This window comes from Scyliorhinus torazame, chromosome 27, assembly GCF_047496885.1.
Source record: "Scyliorhinus torazame isolate Kashiwa2021f chromosome 27, sScyTor2.1, whole genome shotgun sequence".
In the NCBI taxonomy this organism is placed as follows: Eukaryota; Metazoa; Chordata; class Chondrichthyes; order Carcharhiniformes; family Scyliorhinidae; genus Scyliorhinus; species Scyliorhinus torazame.
Window position 1 is genome coordinate 2,127,367 of NC_092733.1, and position 15,101 is coordinate 2,142,467.

Consider the following 15,101-nt stretch of genomic DNA (forward strand, 5'->3'; position numbering starts at 1 on the left):
GTCAGTGAGGTGTTCTCCAGGATGTGACCTCGAGCCTAATCGATGACACATGGGATGTGTGTCTGCACTGGTGGAGGATGGCCAACCCAGTGATGTGTCTTCAAATGGATCCCCATAATCCTCCTCTGACGTGGCCTGGTGGTTGTGCTTCTGTTGGATGTGTGGCCTGTCTGGAACTGCTGCTGGCTGTAAGAGATTACAGGTAGAGCTAGTGAATGAACAGGCTGAATACATATTTGCACGCCACTCATTGTGAATAATCAACTCATGGAGGGCTTTTCCATACTGGCTGGTTTTGCCTTCCCCAGACCAGTAATTATTGGCCATTCCTAATTACCTTTCAGAAGGTGATGGTGAGTACCCTCACCATGCTGTTAGGGAGGGAATTCCAGTCTGCAATGGTGGGAACGTCACTTAAATACATTAACATACACTTAGCGGCCCCCCTCCCTTCGCTGTATCAGCCCCCCCCCCCCCCCGCCCCAGGTAGTGAATTCCCCTCCTCCATTCGCATGGAGTCACGTGGTGGGGTTTACAACGGGAGTTGATCAATGGGAAACTGGTGAACAGATACCTCTGGGGGTGCATAGATAATCACAGCCCCTGGGGGCCATGTCTGGCCAGCACCCTGGCAATGCCTGGGCTGTGCCAAGGAGGTACTGTGGGTGTGGGGGATTTCTGTTTGGGAGGTTCGGGGGATGTGTGTGGGTTCCCTGGCCAGGGGTGGCGGGATGGGTGGGGGTTGCTCCATGGGGTGCATGTGTTTTAATTTTATGTCAGAAAAGGTTGTCCTGATCTTTCTAAAACCTGAGTTGCTGGTGGGGCGGGGTCAGTCGGATCCCGTGCCTCCAGCATGACGCTTACTTTTTGTTTTGGAGTTTAAAAGTAAGGCGGGAAAAGCTCCACTTTCCGAGCCATCACTGAAAAGAAATGAGACAATTCCACCCTTAGTCTCTGGAGCGGAAAAGCAGCCCCAGGTATCTGTCCCAAAGTTTCTCCCAAACATTGTCAAATTGACTGTAAAACCGTTATCCTTCATTTTATTCAGCATCGTTTGCTTTTAGCCGAACAAGCTTACGTCAGTAAAAAAAAATGTAGCCACTAAAAGCTTGAGCCTAGTCACATGAACAATCCACTTCAGAAAAAAATGAAATTGTTGGCAGTGTTTCAAACGCTTGCTCACTTTAATTTCATAATTGTTTATTTGTCCGTATAAATCCGGTTCTTCATTTCTTTCTTTGACTTTTGTGTAATCCCTTTTTCAATGTCCTTCATCAGCAGAATTGAAGGATGCTTTCTTCCATCTATTGTTGGGAGAGTGCCCTCTACCAGGACTGCTGATTGGATTCGCTTGCTGAGACCCTGCGGCATTCGTTGGAGATCACCAAGGTATGGCATTTGGCATCTCTTCTCGACGGTTACAGTTTGCATGGTTCTTGACAAAAGCTACCTCCTTTTGCCAAGTTCTGGACCAGCCAAGGCTTCACAATCAGGGTTTGAGTTGTAATTTGCGGTCATGAAGGTCTGAAGGTTAACCTGCAGGTTCAGTCGGCAGTGAGGACGGCAAATGCAATGTTAGCATTCATGTCGAGAGGGCTAGAATACAAGACCAGCGATGTACTTCTGAAGCTGTATAAGGCTCTGGTCAGACCCCATTTGGAGTATTGTGAGCAGTTTTGGGCCCCGTATCTAAGGAAGGATGTGCTGGCCTTGGAAAGGGTCCAGAGGAGGTTCACAAGAATGATCCCTGGAATGAAGAGCTTGTCATATGAGGAACGGTTGAGGATCTTATTGAAACTTACAGGATACTGCGAGGCTTGGATAGGGTGGACGTGGAGAGGATGTTTCCACTTGTAGGAACGGACCCCACCATCCTCCTCCCCGGCACGGAACCCCCCATCCTCCTCCCCGGCACGGACCCCGTCCCCCCGTCCCCCTCCCCGGCACGGACCGTCCCCCTCCCCGGCACGGACCCCCCCCATCCTCCCTCCCCGGCACGGACCCCCCCATCCTCCCTCCCCGGCACGGACCCCCCATCCTCCCTCCCCGGCACGGACCCCCCATCCTCCCTCCCCGGCACGGACCCCCCCCATCCTCCCTCCCCGGCACGGACCCCCCATCCTCCCTCCCCGGCACGGACCCCCCCATACTCCCTCCCCGGCACGGACCCCCCCCCCCCATCCTCCTCCCCGGCACGGACCCCCCCCCATCCTCCTCCCCGGCACGGACCCCCCCATCCCCATCCCCCCTCCCCGGCACGGACCCCCCCATCCTCCCTCCCCGGCACGGACCACCCCCATCCTCCCTCCCCGGCACGGACCCCGTCCATCCTCCTACCCGGCACGGACCCCGTCCCCCCGTCCCCCCGTCCCTCTCCCCGGCACGGACCCCCCCCATCACCATCCCCGGCACGGACCCCCCCATCCTCCTCCCCGGCACGGACCCCCATCCCCATCCCCCCTCCCCCCTCCCCGGCACGGACCCCCCATCCTCCTACCCGGCACGGACCCCGGCCCCCCATCCCTCTCCCGGCACGGACCCTCCCATCCCCCCTCCCCGGCACGGATCCCCCCTCCCCGGCACAGACCCCCTCATCCTTCTCCCCGGCACGGATGTTTCTGTAAATGTTTCTGGAGCAGCTGAGTTTTGTGAGGGCGACGAAGAATCCAGCACGAGTTTTAAGGATACAAAGTAATAACATTTATTTACAATAACATATATATATATATATATATATATATATATAACAGCAGCAGCAACTTCCCTTGCTACACACATTCCTGCTGGTTCCTAAACTGGCCAGGTTTATTTATACTAGGAGTTTACTAATGGTTTCTCCTCCCTTCTCATTGGGGAAGCTCATATTCCCACAGGATTGTGGGATTGTCATTAGTCCCCAGCCAATGGTAAGTAGGCAGGTTATAACAGCCCTCCCCCCCAAAGTTCAAGGAATCCACCGAAGTCCCTGGCGAAGGAGGGCGTCGGACTAGTTTTGCCGCAGGCCGGGCACCATTTGCACGCGGCGCTGGATGAGGCGGCATGTAACGAGACGGAGACCGGCGCTTCCGTGATGAACGGCACAACGGTTGTACATCCACGGCCCGTGGACCTGAGGATTCCCCCTCTGATGCGTCCTGTGTCTCCATCTCGGAGTCTGAGTCTGCTGCCTCCGTCATGTCAGCGTCTCTATCTCCATTCGGTTCTGTAACGACCTGCGCAGGCTTCGAGTGAGGCACCAGTGGAAGATCGTGAGGACTACCTTCCCTTGTCTCTGATCTCTGCGGCTGTAGAAATGAGCTCCGGGGGCGGGGAATCTTTTGAGGGGATAGTCTTCTGGACCGAACGTAGTCTACATGTTTGCACTGGAGACGACCCTGGACTTGCACCTGGTAAGATATAGGGCCCGTTTGGCGAAAGATTACACCAGGAACCCACTGGGCACCACCTGCAAAATTCCGAACGAAAACTGGGTCACCGGGCGCAAACTGCCGATGCCGAGAAAATCCCTGTCCCTGCCGTTCTTGTGTGCAGCGTACTTTTGCGCCAATGTCCGGGAAAACCATACTAAGGCGGGTGCGAAGTCTCCGGCCCATTAGGAGTTCTGCGGGAGCTACCCCAGTCACCGCATGGGGATGGTCCTATACGTAAACAAAAAGCGAGCCAGTCTCGTGTCCATTGATCCGGAAGACTGCTTCTTTAGGCCTCTTTTGAATGTCTGCACTGCGCGCTCTGCCAACCCATTTGAAGCCGGGTGGGATGGGGCAGTGCTGATATGGCGTATGCCGTTCATCTTCGTGAACCTCACAAACTCCTCACTTGTGAATGGAGTGCCGTTATCCGTGACCAGCACCTCGGGGAGGCCATGCGTACTAAACGACAAACGCATCTTTTCAATTGTTGCGCAGGACGTTGTCCCCTGCATCTTATGCACCTCTAGCCATTTAGACTGGGCGTCGGTTAATAGAAGGAACATGGATCCTTGAAAAGGGCCTGTGAAATCTACATGCAAGCGTGCCCAAGGCCGCCCTGGCCATTCCCAGTGATGTAGGGGTGCGGCCGGCGGAAGCTTCTGATGCTCCTGGCAAATGGAGCAGTTTTGGGCCACCTTCTCAATGTCAGTGTCGAGGCCTGGCCACCAGACATAACTCCGGGCCAACATTTTCATTTTGGTCACACCTGGATGCCCATTGTGCAAGTCTGTTAGTATCAGCTCCTGGCCTTTTTCCGGGACAATCACACGCGTCCCCACAAGAGGATGCCGTCTTCCGCGCTGAATTCTGACAGCTTGGAGGAAAATGCCCGCAACTCGCCTGGGAGCTGTCTATGCTGCCCACCATACAGGACTATGTGCCGAACCTTTGACAGGACTGGCTCCGTCTGGGTCCACTCACGGATCTGTGATGCCGTGACAGGCAAGGTGTCCATAAAATTTAGGGTTGCAACCACCTCACCGGTCGTGGGGGTCGACATGGGGCCGGTCGATAAAGGCAATCGGCTCAGTGCGTCGGCATTTGCTATCTGCGTTCCTGGTTTGTGCTCCAGAGAATACTCGTATGCAGCAAGCAACAAAGCCCAGCGCTGGATCCGTGCGGAAGCAATGGACGGTATTGGCTTATCCTCTCTGAAAAGTCCCAGCAGAGGCTTATGATCAGTCACGATAGTGAAATGGCGGCCATACACGTACTGGTGGAAGCGTTTCACCGCAAAAACCACTGCCAGGCCCTCCTTCTCGATCTGCGCATACTTTTTCTTCGCTGCAGTCAATGTGCGGGAGGCGAAAGCTATCGGTCGCTCGGCCCCGTTCTCCATCTTGTGGGACAGGACGGCCTCAATACCATACGGGGATACATCACATGTGACGAGCAAAGGCTTTCCAGGATCATAGTGGGTTAGTAACCCAGACGACGACAATTGTTGCTTTACCCGCCGGAAAGCGGTTTCTTGCGGCTGACCCCAAACCCAGGTGTGATTTTTCTTTAGCAGAAGGTGCAAAGGGGCCAGCGTAGTTGCCAGATTGGGGAGGAACTTCCCGTACTAGTTTACGAGACCGAGGAAAGAACAAAGATGCGAAGTGTCAGTCGGGGCGGGGGCCTGTTGAATCGCACGCACCTTCTCTGCGACGGGGTGCAAACCTTCGCGGTCCACCCGATAACCTAGGTAGACTACTTCCTTTGCCTGAAATACGCACTTTGTGCGACATAAACGGACTCCAGCCTCTGAAAGGTGTCTAAGGACAGCCTCCAGATTTTCCAAATGTTCCTGCTCCGACGTCCCTGTAATCAAAACGTCATCTAAGTAGACAGCAACACGTGGTAAACCTCTCAAAATGCCCTCCATAACACGTTGAAAAATAGCGCAGGCAGAGGATACTCCAAAGGGCAACCGTGTATATTCATACAGGCCCCGGTGTGTATTAATTGTTACATATGGTCGGGGGGCAGGGTCCAGCTCCAACTGCAGGTAGGTGTGACTCATATCTAATTTTGTGAACGAGAGTCCGCCTGCAAGCTTCGCGTAGAGATCCTCTATGCGAGGCATTGGATATCGGTCGAGTCAGGAAGCCGTATTCACTGTAAGTTTATAGTCGCCACACAAGCGAACTGTGGCATCTGGCTTCATTACAGGTACAATTGGTGCTGCCCAGTCAGCAAAACGGACGGGCCTGATAATACCCAAACTCTCCAAACGAGTGAGCTCCCCTTCTACCTTCTTGAGCAAGGCGTAAGGCCCCCGGAAATAGCACGGCGTGGCTCCTTGTTCGACTTGGATACGGGCTACGGCCCCTTTTATTTTCCCCAAACCAGGCTGGAATACATCTGGGTATCGTCCTAGCACCTCAGTCAACCCTTCAGAAACTGTTTGGAGGATGTGCTGCCATTGCAACCGCAAATGGCGCAACCAGTCCCGACCCAACAGGCTGGGCCCATGGCCACGCACCACGATAAGTGGGAAACACCCCTCCTGCCGTCCATAAACAACAGGGGTCATTGTAGTTCCTGCAATGTCCAGTGGTTCCCCCGTGTAGGTGGCCAACCTGGCCTGTGAGTCGGTTAATGTAAGGGTCTGTATACCCTGCTTGATGCGGTCGAATGTCCTCTGGGCGATCACGGAGACCGCTGCGCCAGTGTCCAACTCCATTTCAAGCGGGTGACCATTGACCCGTACTGTCACCTTAATGGGGGCCACACGGGGAGCTGCCACACAATGCAACTGCAGGCAGTCGTCCTCCGTCTCCACGTCCTCAGGAGTAGTCGCCGCAGGTTCATCCACATGGAAGGTACGGCCCCTGGGTTGGTCCCAGTTACGGCCCCTGGGCTGGTCCCAGTTTCGGTCGGAACGACGGCGCCTCTGGCGCCCCCAGGACCGCTGTCCGCGACGGGGTCGGCGCCTACAAGTCTGACACGGACATGGCTCCTCATCCATTGGTTCTGGAGAAGGCTTCCTTCGGGGAGGAATGTCCGACAGCCACTAGCGTCGGTCCGGACGTTGCCTCGCCCAAGGTACCGCAGGAGTGCGGGGGGACGTTTTCGGATGGAAGGGGTTGCGCCCCAAGGCATGCACTTCCATTCCCTGTAGCTCCTGCACTCCTCGTTCTGCACTCTCTCGGGACAATACTATTTGAATGGCCTGTTGAAAAGTCAATGTTGGCTCAGCTAACAACTTTCTCTGGGTGGCCGCATTGTTAATACCGCAAACCAAACGGTCGCATAACATTTCTGACAAGGTCTCACCATAGTCACAGTACTCCACAATCCTGCGTAGCCTGGATAGAAAATCGGAAAGGGATTCTCCAGGGGTCCTCTCAGCGGTATTAAACCGGTAACGCTGGACTATCGTGGACGGGGTTGGGTTAAAATGTTTCACAAGTTCATCAAACGTTTTGGTGTCCGGCGCAGCTGGGTACTTAAGGCTCCTAATTACCCCAAACGTATGCGGGCCGCAGGCGGTGAGCAATATGACCACCTGGCGCTCGTTTTCGGTGATTTTGTTTGCCCGGAAATAGTAACGCATCCGTTGTGTGTACTGGTTCCAGCTTTCCAGCGCAGCATCAAAAACATCCAAACATCTGTACAGAGGCCTGGTATAAAAGAAAACAACTTCCAACCTGTATCCAACAAAAATCCAGGGAGGTGGCTTCAGCAGTGTAGACAACTATTCACTTTAACCCTCGTCACCAGTTTTGTGAGGGCCACAAAGAATCCAGCACGAGTTTTAAGGATACGAAGTAATAACATTTATTTACAATAACATATATATATATAACAGCAGCAGCAACTTCCCTTGCTGCACACTGCTTCCTGCTGGTTCCTAAACTGGCCAGCTTTATTTATACTAGGAGTTTACTAATGGTTTCTCCGCCCCCCTCATTGGGGAAGCTCATACTCCCACAAGATTGTGGGATTGTCATTAGTCCCCAGCCAATGGTAAGTAGGCAGGTTATAACACTGAGATGCCTCAGTCTCAGAGAGAAGTCTTTGATTGTCTGCATCTGTGTTTTCGTGCCAGAATCCATTCAGTTGAGTGATTGCCTTTCATTACACAAAATATATTGCAACTATCTGCCTGATTGGATTTGTTTTTTGAAAGTGTAGTTGATACCATTATGGATACACAGCTCAATATCTTGTATTAATTGTGCGCCATGTTAGGTTTGGCAGCAGAAGCAAGAATCTGCTCCTGTAATGACATTTGACAAAACAAATTAATAATTGAGCCTTGCAAATCAGAAGATCCGATGTTTGATTTTCAGTCTGCACTGGGTTATCCTGATCTCATCCACGGGGAGGAATCGCAAAGGTAAAAAGACCCTGATGGGAGTTATATACAGGCTCCCTAGCAGTAGCCAGGAGGCGGGGCAGAAAATAAATCAGGAGACAGAAAAGGTATGTAAAAAAGACAACATTACAATAATCATGGGGGACTTCAATATGCAGGTGGACTGGGAAAATCAGGTTGGTAGTGGATCCCAAGAAAAGGAACTTGTGGAATGTCTAAGAGATGGTTTTTTGGAGCAGCTTGTGACAGAGTCTACTAGGGAACAGGCAATTCTGGATTTAGTGATGTGTAATGAGGCAGACTTGATTAGGGAACTTAAGGTGAAGGAACCCTAAGGGAGCAGTGACCACAATATGATAGAATTTACCCTGCAGTTTGAGAGGGAGAAGCTGCAATCAGACCTAACTGTATTACAATTAAATACGGGTAACTACAAAGACATGAGGGAGGAGCTGGCCAGAGTTGATTGGAAAAGGAGCCTAGCTGGGAAGGCAGTGGAACAGCAATGGCAGGAGTTTTTGGGGGTTATTCGGGAGGCACAACAGAAATTCATCCCAAGGAGGAAGAAACATGCTAAGGAGAGGACAAGGCATCCATGGTTGACGAGGGAAGTCAAGGAAAGCATAAAAGCTAAAGAAAAAGCATACAAAGTGGGAATTAGTGGGAAGCCAGAGGATTGGGAAGCCATTAAAAGTGAGCAGAGGACAACTAAAAAAGCAATAAGGGGGGAGAAGATGAAGTATGAGTGCAAGCTAGCTAGTAATATAAACGAAGATAGAAAGAGTTTTTTCAATATATAAAAGGTAAGTGAGAGGCAAAAATAGACATTGGACCACTGGAAAATGTGGCTGGAGAAGTAATAATAGGAAACAAAGAAATGGCAGACGAACTGAATAGTTACTTGGCATCAGTCTTCACGGTGGAAGACACCAGTGGGATGCCAGAGCTCCAGGAGAACCAGGGGGCAGTCACCATTACTAAGGAGAAGGTTCTGGGGAAACTGAAAGGTCTGAAGGTGGATAAGTCACCTGGACTGGATGGCCTACACCCCAGGGTTCTAAAAGAGATAGCTGGGGAGATTGTGAAGGCATTGGTAATGATCTTTCAGGAATCACTGGAGGCAGGAGTGGGGTCCCAGAGGACTGGAAAGTGGCTAATGTAACACCGCTGTTTAAGAAAGGAGGAAGGCAGAGGACGGGAAATTATAGGCAGGTTAGCCTGACTTCGGTCATTGGTAAGATTTTAGAGTCCTTTATTAAAGATGAGATTGCGGAGTACTTGGAAGTGCATGATAAGATAGGACTGAGTGAGCACGGCTTAGTTAAGGGGAGGTCATGACTGACAAATCTGTTAGAGTTCTTTGAGAAAGTAACACGGAAGTTCGACAAAGGAGAACCAGTGGACGTGATTTATTTAGATTTCCAGAAGATCTTTGACAAGGTGCCGCATAGGAGACTGTTCAATAAGTTAAGAGCACATGGTGTTTACGGTCAGATCTTGGCATGGATAGAGGATTGGCTGACTGGCAGTAGGCAGAGAATGGGGATAAAGGAGTCTTTTTCAGGATGGCAGCCGGGGACTAGTGGTGACCTCCGGGGTCTGTGCTGGGATCACAACTTTTCACAATATACATTAATGATCTGGAAGAAGGAACTGAAGGCACGGTTGCTAAGTTTGCAGATGATACAAAGATCTGTAGAGGGGCAGGTAGTATTGAGGAATCAGGGGGGCTGCAGAAGAACTTGGACAGGCTAGGAGAGTGGGCAATGAAATGGCAAATTAAATACAATGTGGAACAGTGTGAGATTGTGCAATTTGGAAGGAGAAATAGAGGCTGTTATAACCTGCCTGCTTACCACTGGCTGAGGACTAATGGCAATCCCACAATCCTGAAGGAGTATGAGCTTCCCCAATGAGGGGGGCGGAGAAATCATTAGCAGATCCCTGCATATATAAAGCTGGCCAGTATAGAACCAGCTAGAGAGGAGTGAGCAGCAAGGGAGTTACTGCTGCTGCTGCTGCTGTTGTGTGTGTATATATATATATATATATAAATATTATATGTGTTATTGTAAATAAATGTCATTTCTTTCTATTTTACAACTCGTGCTGGATTCTTCATGGCCTCACAAAAGAGGCATAGACTATTTTCTAAATGGGGAAATGCTTAGGAAATCAGAAACACAAAGGTACTTGGGAGTCCTTGTTCATGATTCTCTTAAGGTTAATGCGCAGGTTCAGTCGGCAGTTAAGAAGGCAAATGCAATGTTAGCATTCATGCCGAGAGGGCTAGAATACAAGACCAGGGATGTACTTCTGAGGCTGTATAAGGCTCTGGTCAGACCCCATATGGGGTATTGTGAGCAGTTTTAGGCCCTGTATCTAAGGGAGGATGTGCTGGCCTTGGAAAGTGTCCAGAGGAGGTTCACAAGAATGATCCATGGAATGAAGAGCTTGTCATATGAGGAACGGTTGAGGATCTTATTGAAACTTACAGGATACTGCGAGGCTTGGATAGGGTGGACGTGGAGAGGATGTTTCCACTTGTAGGAAAAATTAGAACCAGAGGACACAATCTCAGACTAAAGGGACGATCCTTTAAAACAGAGATGAGGAGGAATTTCTTCAGCCAGAGGGTGATGAATTTGTGAAACTCTTTGCCGCAAAAGGCTGTGGAGGCCAAATCACTGAGTGTCTTTAAGCCAGAGATAGATAGGTTTTTGATCAATAAGGCGATCAGGGGTTATGGGGAGAAGGCAGGAGAATGGGGATGAGAAAATATCAGCCATGATTGAATAGCGGAGCAGACTCGATGGGCCGAGTGGTCTAATTCTGCTCCTATGTCTTGTGGTCTTATGAGACCGTAGCTTAGTGGCATTCCAGAGACCCAGTGTAATGCTCTGGGGACCCAGGACAGTGAGATTTGAATTCAATTTTAAAAAAATCTGGAATGATGGCTTGTCACAAAAATCCATCTGGTTCATTAATGCCCTTTAAGGAAGTAGCACAAGTGACTCCAGATCCACAGCAATGTGGTTGACTTAAACGCCAAATTCAAGTTCACTGGCCAATAAATTGGCCTCCGTCCATTGGGATTAGAAAGAGACAAAGTTACAAAGTATTCAGAGCACAAAAACAGGCGCCTCATGCCCGTGTTTGTGCTTCACACAAGCCTCCTCCACCGTCGCATCTCAGCCTATCAGTGTTTCCTTCTGTTCCATTCTCTCTCGTGTTTATCTAGCTTCCCTTAAAATGCATTTAGGTTATTCACCTCAACCTCTCCTTATTCTCACTGCTCAGGGTGAAATTTCTCCTGAATTCCCTGTTGGCTTCATTAGACAGTGAATTAATTGGAGCGATTCCTTCTATTTTGTGTTGAAGGAATCTGAAGGAAAGCGTGCGGTTGCCAGAACAGGACATCATTGGACTCAGATGTGATATCCCTGTGACAGACGAATAGCCTGCTGACAGTCACTACCTGGGTTCATTCTTTTTAAAATGCGGTATTTTAGCAGAGGGTTTCCATAAAAAGGTCCTCAGAATATCTTATCTTGTCAATTTATCATCAGATTTATGAATTTCCCTGTATTTGTTGTTGGTTTTACTATTGTTAACTAAGCCAATTTTATCCCGTTGAAAGCACTGCTAATCTTTGTGTCTTTTTTGAGTAAGGACTCGGAATATGTCAATATTTGGAATGTGGTCCCTGCAATTGTGAAAGCATTTGGAGGGGGTCCTCGACTAAGAAAGGTTTGTTCAATAAAGCAAGGGAAGTCCGACGAGTTTAACAGAAGACATTTATTCAGCAACGACATTATCCTGGTTACACCTCAGTGGGTCCTCTCCCCTGTCTAGTTGGCTCCACAGGGGCTGAACTAATGCTGGCTAAGATACCCCGCCCACGGCAGGGGGGCTCACAGTCCCGACGAGCGCGGGGATACAGTCATCCCCAGCTGGGTGAGCCCATGCAGGTTATTGCAGTGTCTAAACCACTGTTGCCGGCCCATGTGTCCCTCAGCACAGGTCAGCACTTCCAGCACAGTGGGTAGTAAAATAGAAATGAGGCTGCAGCTCTTCAGTCCTCCGCACATTGCAGGAAGCACCAATTCACAGGTCTGCAAGGAAGGCTTTGAATTTATCATCATTTGGTTCAATATTGCATTGAAAAAACATGCTGCAGTGACAGAGAACAGACCAGAAGGTTCAAATAGCAAATTACAAATCATTTCAATAAAATTGTTGAATAAGCATTTTAATTTCTGCAGCCTTGAAATTAGAATATATGCACATTAGAATGTGCATGCCTAACTTGTTTATACAAATATTTTACTGATTTAATGATATTGTTAATGTATTTAACATGGGCAGCACGGTAGCACAGTGGTTAGCACAGTTGATTCACAGCTCCAGGATCCCAGGTTCGGTTCCCAGCTTGGGTCACTGTCTGTGCGCCGTCTGCACGTTCTCCCCGTGTCTGCGTGGGTTTCCCCCGGGTGCTCCGGATTCCTCCCGCAAGTCCCGAAAGACGTGCTGTTCGGTAAATTGGACATTCTGAATTCGTCCTCTGTGTACCCAAACAGGCGCCGGAGTGTAGCGACTAGGGGATTTTCAACGTTACTTCATTGCAGTGTTAATGTAAGACTACTTGTGACAATAAATATTATTATGATCAAGGTAACAACTCTTAAGATAGCAAGATAGAGCAGCGTTTTTCAATCTTTTTTTACTGGGACCCAGTTTTGCCACCCGGCTGACCTGGACCCATGCCAGCCGCCCAGCTGTGCCTCAGCACTAGGGGTATCCCCGCCACTAGAGGGTGCATGTGTGTTGTCCAAGTAACGTTCCTGGCAGGGGTCCAGGGTCCGAGGCCCCTGCTGTGGCCGGGGGTGTGTGTGCAGAGCGGGGTCCTCCAGCACATCCGGCTCGTTAGATGGCACCCTGCGAGAAGGCGGGGAACGTAAAGGAGGGGGAGACTCGGGGGACTTGAGGGTCCTGGGATGGAAGCCATAGCTGATTGTCGGTCTCTCACCCTCCCCAATTCCTTACAGATATCACATTGCAGATTGTATCGTGGACCCTGCAGCAGCTGTCCTCGCGGTGCTGGTGGCAGTTCAGGTGGCCAGACTTTATTTGCTGCTCCCCCTCGTAAGTGGGCCTCGTAGGGGTTATTACAACCCTCCCCCCCCCCCCCCCCCAAATCCGTATGTTCCCCTCCAGTCGCCTTTATCGCTTCGCATGTGGCTGCACCTCTAACAGTTGTGCAACCAATTGAGGGTGGGGGTGCGTAGATCAAGTCAGTGATCTCTTCTTTCATGTGGAACGATGGGGGAATCACTGCCGGGGGCTCGGCTCTGGTTACGACTCCCCACAAAAGAACATCATCTTTCACACTGATCTCCTGCTGCTTTGTGAGATCGGCCTGCATGTCCTCCATACAGGGCGATGTGGCCTGGTTTCGTCAGCGAGGTATCCCTCTGAATCCACGTGCGGATCAGCAGAGTATCCATAAAATTGAGAATCATTACGACCTCGTCCGTTATTGGTAGCGATGGAAGGGGGGAATCTCATAGTCAGCGGGAGTTGGCTGAGGGGGTCTGCATTTGCTATGTGTACTCCCGGGCAATGCTCAAACGTATATTCGTAAGCCGCAGATAGCAACCTCCACCGTTGGATCCGGGCCGAAGCTATCTGAGGAACCTCTTGTCCTCCTTCAAGAGGCCCAGAAGGGACTTATGGTTGGTGATAATAATAACCCCCTTGAAATAAGGGCCAATATTCCATTACCCTTCATGATTGACTGGGACAGCCATAGCATTAGGGGCTTGGATGGAGGGAAATTTGTTGAGTGTATTCAGGAGGAATTTCTCATTCAGTATGTGGATGGACCGACTAGAGAGGGGGCAAAACTTGACCTCGTCTTGGGAAATAAGGAAGGGCAAGTGACAGAAGTGTTAGTGAGGGATCACTTTGGGACAAGTGACCATAACTCCATTAGTTTTAAGATAGCTATGGAGAATGATAGGTCTGGCCGAAGAGTTAAAATTCTTAATTGGGGCAAGGCCAATTTTGATGGTATCAGACAGGAACTTTCAGAGGTAGATTGGGGGGGACTGTTGGCAGGCAAAGGGACGGCTGGTAAATGGGAGGCTTTTAAAAATGTGTTAACCAGGGTTCAGGGTAAGCACATTCCCTTTAGAGTGAAGGGCAAGGCTGGTAGAAGTAGGGAACCCTGGATGACTCGAGATATTGAGACTCTGGTCAAAAAAAAGAAGGAGGCATATGACGTACATAAACAACTGGGATCAAGTGGATCCCTTGAAGAGTATAGAGATTGTCGAAATAGAGTTAAGAGGGAAATCAGGAGGGCAAAAAGGGGACATGAAATTGCTTTGGCAAATAATGCAAAGGAGAATCCAAAGAGCTTCTACAGATACATAAAGGGAAAAAGAGTAACTAGGGACAGAGTAGGGCCTCTTAAGGATTAACAAGGACATCTATGTGCAGAGCCACAAGAGTTGGGTGAGATCCTGAATGAATATTTCTCATCGGTATTCACGGTGGAGAAAGGCATGGGTGTTAGGAAACTAAGGGAAATAAATAGTGATGTCTTGAGAAGTGTGCATATTACAGAGGAGGAGGTGCTGGAAGTCTTAAAGCGCATCAAGGTAGATAAATCCCCGGGACCTGATGAAATGTATCCCAGGATGTTGAGGGAGGCTAGGGAGGAAATTGCGGGTCCCCTAACAGAGATATTTGAATCATCGGCAGCCACAGGTGAGGTGCCTGAAGATTGGAGAGTGGCGAATGTTGTGCCCTTGTTTAAGAAGGGCAGCAGGGAAAAGCCTGGGAACTACAGACCGGTGAGCCTAACGTCTGTAGTAGGTAAGTTGCTAGAAGGTATTCTGAGAGACAGGATCTACAAGCATTTAGAGAGGCAAGGACTGATTCGGGGCAGTCAGCATGGCTTTGTGCGTGGAAAATAATGTCTCACAAATTTGATTGAGTTTTTTGAGGGGGTGACCAAGAAGGTAGATGAGGGCAGTGCAGTTGACGTTGTCTACATGGACTTTAGCAAAGCCTTTGACAAGGTACCGCATGGTAGGTTGTTGCAGAAGGTTAAAGCTCACAGGATCCAGGGTGAGGTTGCCAATTGGATTCAAAATTGGCTGGACGACAGAAGAGGGTGGTTGTAGAGGGTTGTTTTTCAAACTGGAAGCCTGTGACCAGTGGTGTGCCTCAGGGATACCGGTGCTGGGTCCACTGTTATTTGTGATTTATATAAATGATTTGGATGAGAATTTAGGAGGCATGGTTAGTAAGTTTGC

At 50.0% G+C, this 15,101-nt stretch overlaps 1 protein-coding gene across 3 annotated transcripts in view; it reads left to right on the forward strand.

Annotated features, from left to right (window-relative positions):
• LOC140403126 (3',5'-cyclic-AMP phosphodiesterase 4B-like) overlaps nt 1-15,101 on the forward strand; it is a 965,446-nt gene that overhangs the window by 122,736 nt on the left and 827,609 nt on the right. For 2 of the 3 annotated variants that reach the window (XM_072490777.1, XM_072490776.1), the window contains exon 2: nt 1,282-1,389. The gene's annotated coding sequence lies outside the window, so the exon portion shown is untranslated. Of the gene's footprint in view, nt 1-1,278; nt 1,390-15,101 lie in introns of all 3 variants that reach the window. The other variant, XM_072490775.1, reaches the window with a different exon arrangement.